Raw genomic sequence first — 6,000 nt, forward strand, 5'->3', positions numbered from 1 at the left:
AAATATAAAAACATACCTGCATTCAACAATGGGACAGGAACATCCGGTGGTCTTTCTGTCATCAGCACTGATGCAGAACTTCCTCGGAAGCTGTTATATTTTGACCTCATTAATGATCTTGCAGATATGTGCCTCTCTACAGAATTGTAAAGTTTTGTGACTTTTCTTCTGTTTTGTATGACTAATTGGACAGTTCTGTTTTCTTATTTCTTTATATTTATTTTAACTATAATGGAATCAATATAATATCGTATCGTACCGTATCGTATCGTATGATTCTTTCGTGTATTTTATTACGTGTTTGCTTGTTCTCTAGTTAGTTCTATAGTGTAATATATGTTGTAATTGTATAGTTCTGGTTTCTTATTTGTAACACTGATACAAATAGTTGGGGTTGGAGGCGGCACAACAAACAATTGCGGTTAGGGCACCCAAATAGCCAGCAGCAGCCCTGTGGATGTACTCTGCTAATTATCAAAGGCTTAACCTAATTCAGACACTAAAGTGGTCTCAACTTCATTGTAAGCAAACTGATGCCTCAAGCATAAATGTATAACACCCTGAAGGTATACTATGCAGGAACTGTCAATGAGTGTTTGTAAAGAGCATTGCCAGCAAAAGTGAAACTGAGAGCATGGAGAGCTTGGATGCATGCTGTTATACGGTCTGGCCCCTAGTCGCTACCACTCCATAAAGTCCCCACCTTACCTGTGCCCAGGAACGTCCCCAACTCAACAAAATAAGAAGAAAATAAGAGAACAGACTGAAGGCCTCTGCAGATACACTTCCACATTCTTGTAGTGGGTTACAAGTGATGATTAAGAGGAATTACTTTCTTTTTTTTTTTTTTGTTTTTTTACAGAAAGTCGTCTCCTGCCTATGTTTAGTGGTTTTCATATTTAAAACCTGCATTTATATGCAGTAATTTTGGGGAAAAAAAGGGTACAAATAGTGCACATACACACCCCTCCTCCAGTCACCCCAGTGTGAGTGGAGCTTCAATGAGACTCCCAGACGTGCAGACCATGGAGGTTAAGTGGAGCTCAGAGGCAGAGTCCAGCTGTGATGAGGGGCCGCAAATCCCATAAGCCACCAGTCTCAGGGCAGGTTGGCACCACAGGAAGCTTTCATAGGAGATGTGGCGAGAGTGGCTCTGTGTTGAGCGCGGGGGAATATTGGATGCGAGGAGAGAGGAATGTCTTGGCCAGCCTCGCTGACGTGAGAAGAATACCATATTGTCTTGTTTTGAACAAGCTGAGTACTGTGCACAGACGCGAGTGCACGCAGTGACATTTCACTCTGAAATATTAAAATGTCTCAAATTTTACAGTACTGAGCTAATTCTGGGCAATGTACCCCACCTCATGTAATATACTGGGCAGTATCTGACTTTTTCTTCCCTAGAATGAGGATATATAGTGAGTTGTAACAGCGTAGACTATGTCTTCCTTGTCTTAGAGCTGGCTGCTTGTTTGCTTGCTCCTCAGTGATTAAATTAAGAGAAATGCTGCCTCAGCATAGTCATTATTGATTACCATAAGTTTTATTTAATCAGGTAATGTCCCTTAGATTAAGATCTCTTTTGTAAGAGAGACCAAAGTACAGAAGGGAGACAGATGCAAACAGCATCATAAGTAAACCTCACTACATAGATTATACGGTAAGTTAGAAGCTCAAGTCATCCGATGGGATGAGATATTGAAGGTTTAGAATCGTTTGTACTTTGCTCCATTTACTTTGTGAAAAATAGCTGGAAGGTAGTCTCTCCAGACTTTACTCATGGGGGTATCTGAGGCAGCCATTATCCTAGGAATTACATTCATATTGGATGATTCTTCACCTAATTATTTCCGTCCAGTGCCAATGCTCAGTGCTGATGCAGAGAGCAGTGTGCCCTTTTTGTAACAAGTGAGAGTGTTGAGGTCAGTGTTTGGTTGGTTGCTTTATAGCACATCCACCTTTATCCAGAAGACCAAAGTTGTGTCCCATCATAGACCTTTCAAGCCACAGTGTGTAAGAATTTCTCCCATCTACCGTTGAAATCATATATTGCATTAAAACGGATAGCGCACTCTAGTGCCTCACTGATTCAAACACATATTGCAACAACGGTAGCTGCTGTGTACCAAAAGCTATGATATCTACCAAAAGCTATGATAACATTGATGAAACCATGTCATCCGATACTTCATGGAGTATTCATTCAGGCTCCAGACACACGCGATGCGAGTTGACAAACCCCTCCTCACCATGCTGGCTGTGTGTACAACGTAGGACTGTTGGGGCGGGTGTAAATCGAAACAAACCAATCACGTCGTGTCTTTTGACAACTGACAAGTGGCTAAACCTCACACACCTCATTCCTCTCCTCGGATCACTGCGCCACTAACAGTTAGTGCTGTTAGCGCTGTTAGCTGTGATTGACGAGGTCGACGTTGCGAGATCGATGAGGATTCCGTCTCCTGTGATGCTGCATATGCATGATCCTGGAGGGCCTCTTGCTCCTCTCCTTTGGCTTCTCAGTCACGCAGCGCTGGCCTGGCTCTCAACGAAAATGCTGAAGCCGGGGCTGTATGTCCTTTGTTGGCGAATGTATTCTCAAGATGGCGAAACGTTATGGAACCCCCCAGACGACTTACCCGCACAATGTGCAGACAATTCTGAAATTCTCCTTTTACGAGAATGAGTCAGATTATTGGTTGAGGTAATAATACACCAATGATGACATATTTATGAATGCAGACATCGATTTTTGCCAATAAACAACTGAAAATGTTACACAATGTCCCTTTAAATTAGCCTTTTAATTAACCTTAACCATGATCTTTCCCTACAAGGTGTTAGTTGCTTAACCTAAACCAGAATGTATTTGCCATAACCACATTCTTCCTTAACTCATGCCAGAGTTGCCATGCCCAAAAATTATGGGAAGCAAGAATTTTATTTGGCATTGATCAGAATCAAAGGTTTTACAATTTTGGCATACCTGTATGGGAGTGAAGTTATTTTAATCTAACCAGTTGTGGCTCTAATCTTGTAAACGATAGAGTTACACTACACGGCCAACATGATGTGAGCACCTGCATATTACACCCACATTAATTAATATGTGGAACAAGGCTGCAGGGATTTGCTCCCACTCAGCCAAAAGAGCATTAGTAAGGTTGGTTGCTGATTGTCAGTCAGGCCCGACTCTCTCAGTAGGTGTTCCAGTTCTGTCCAAAGGTGTCCAAAGTTTGAGCCACAGTACTAAAACATCTTGTGCGCAGTTTCTCTTGTAGTGGATATAAGGGGCTTTGCCCAGACCACAAGAAACCCAAGATTAAATGTAAAACTTAGCTGTAATAAGTAGTGGAGGTTTACATAAGATATCTTTGTACTTACATGGGATAATAAGGATTATTGTCTGCTGAAAACACATGAAATGCATACAGTGTATGCATACCAATAGCCAAGAATTACTCGAAACATTAGAGTCAGTCATAAGTCATAAGGGCAAGTAATGCTGATAAGTTGCAACTTTGCCAAACAATCAATTTGTTCTTATTCTCTTTATCGGTTTTATCTTTCACAGCTTTGTTTTTGTGGCTGAGTCACCTCTCCATGCGTTAAAGTTCTACCACATGTGTTTTAGTGTATTACAGAGTCACTATCCTCATAATGAAATTCGTCTCGGTGTGCGTTCAGAGGAATCAAATCATTCATCATCTCTTGATGCTGTGAATTCATCAGCAGATCACTTTGAAGGCTAAATAGCCTGAGACTCTGTGGCATTCAGAGTTACTTATGGCTAACCAGATAGAGGCAAACTTTCCCTCCGTCAAATGCTCCTGACAAAGGCAGCCTCTCTGTGTACAAATGCTGCATTATCCAGTTTATTCCTGTAGCACTGGATCAAGATTCATTTCCCTGCAGACTGATAGAGCGAAGAATGAGTTCAGACCAAAGCTGAGAGGCATGACTGTCTGAGCTTTGTATTTGAACAGCAAACAGCACAGCGGGGGACACAATTTCCAGCCTGCAGGCAAGGAGGCTAATCTCCCAATTAGGTATTAAATGTGCTCATTAAAAACAGCAAAGGCAAATGTCCTGGAATAATACGCAAAACAAAAACAAAAGATGTCTTTCTCATACAATCTTTGAGGCAACCAACATGAACCGAGCAGCATTACTACAGTATAAGCAATCAGAGACTCTTTGAAGTCGCTGCTTGCAGTCGGCACAATTGTGGTAGTGTATCGTTTTACAGGCCTTGCTTGGCTCCTGTGGTGCATATTATACTTGAGTGGGTAGTTTGTTTGATTCCTATCCACCGTGGAAAAGCATCAGTGCGTCACATGAAGTGTTTTGTCGAGTGCTGAAATGGCAGTATTTATTTCTCTAATTGGTGAGTTTATTATTTCCACAGTTAACACAGGAGAGAGTAATGACATATTTTATGATACCATCATTGTAGTATGTTAACCCTTGTATTAATCACTGGGAACCCATTTACAACATTCTGTGTTAATGCTCAGTTAGTGTAACCAGCTGAGAACGGCTCATTTTTTAATCCATTTTCACACATTTCATTTAACACTGACCGGTAATGATGTGCACAAGGAAACTTTTCCACGGGTTTACAAGATTAAACAAGAGAGGACTAAAGCCATTGTGAAGTGGTAAACAGAAAAACATGATTGAAAAGTAAAGCTAGGCTTGTAATAAAGGGAAGGCTATTATATTTTCCTCTGATCAGTATTACTTATAGTTCTCTTAAGTGCAGTTTTATCATCGTTGCTTCTGTCATATACTCTGCACATATATCTATTGTATTACTCTGTACATACTACATCTTTAGTATGTCCATCCATTCTGGAAGAGGACTACCTCTTCTGTCACTCTTTTCAGGGTTTCTCCTTATTCTCCAAAATTGTGTAAAGCCCACTGCAAAGCCTTTTGAGGAGACTTTGTGATTTGCTGTTACAAAAATTAAACTGACTTAAATCTATTACTGTTATGGAGGAATCCCATTTGACTTTATGCATGCCCTGTAATCCAATTACCATATTTGACACTTTAGCCATGTAACAGATATAAACCACTACTTTTCCGCAACACAGATGCATGCTTAATCTTGAGAAATTCCAAGCACAAAGCATTTGAATTTAACATTATAATATTAGCTAATTAGCACCAAACACAATGTACAACTGAGCAGATGGCAGTGTGATTAGTACTGCAGTTATTTGGTCATAAACGAAAGTATTGAACAAAATTTAATTAACCAGATGATAGCGCTACATAAAAGGTCAGTGGATCAGACTGATTACAATTCATCCTCTGGGAAACATGAGTGTGTGTACCAAATTTCACAGCAATATTTGTTTTGATAAAGCAACAATGTCAACCTCATGTTGCACAAGAGGAAAAGGCAGGGGATCACAAATGTCACCAAAACACATCATCTGGACCCTATGGTTCTCTGTACCCCAAGAGGTGCCAATCCATCAGTAAATGTTCGGATATTTTACTGGATAGGTGGAATGTTTGACTTGCTGGTGGTGCTAGAGGAAAAGTCAGAGGACCTCATGAATATTTGTAGCAAAGTCCATGGCAATCCATGTAGTTGTTGTTGAGGTATCTCACTGTAAACTACAAATGTCAGCCCCATGGTGACACTAGAGGAAAAGTCAGGGGATCTCCAAAGTCAGGATCCATCCTCTGGGGACCATGAATGTTTGTAGAAATTGATTGAATGACAATACACTGGATAGTTGTTGATTTCCATCTGTGGCATACTGGTAAATAGTAAATAGACCTGCATTTGTATAGCGCCTTTCTGGTCATCTGACCACTCAAAGTGCTTTTTACAAGTCACATTCACCAATTCACACACACATTCATATACAGTAGGCTACCATACAAGGCGCCACCTGCTACTCAGTTTTCAGCACACTCACACACCAATAGAACAGCCATCAGGAGCAATCTGGGGTTCAGTATCTTGCTCAACATGCC

This window comes from Epinephelus fuscoguttatus, linkage group LG15 (genome assembly GCF_011397635.1).
Source record: "Epinephelus fuscoguttatus linkage group LG15, E.fuscoguttatus.final_Chr_v1".
In the NCBI taxonomy this organism is placed as follows: domain Eukaryota; kingdom Metazoa; phylum Chordata; class Actinopteri; order Perciformes; family Serranidae; genus Epinephelus; species Epinephelus fuscoguttatus.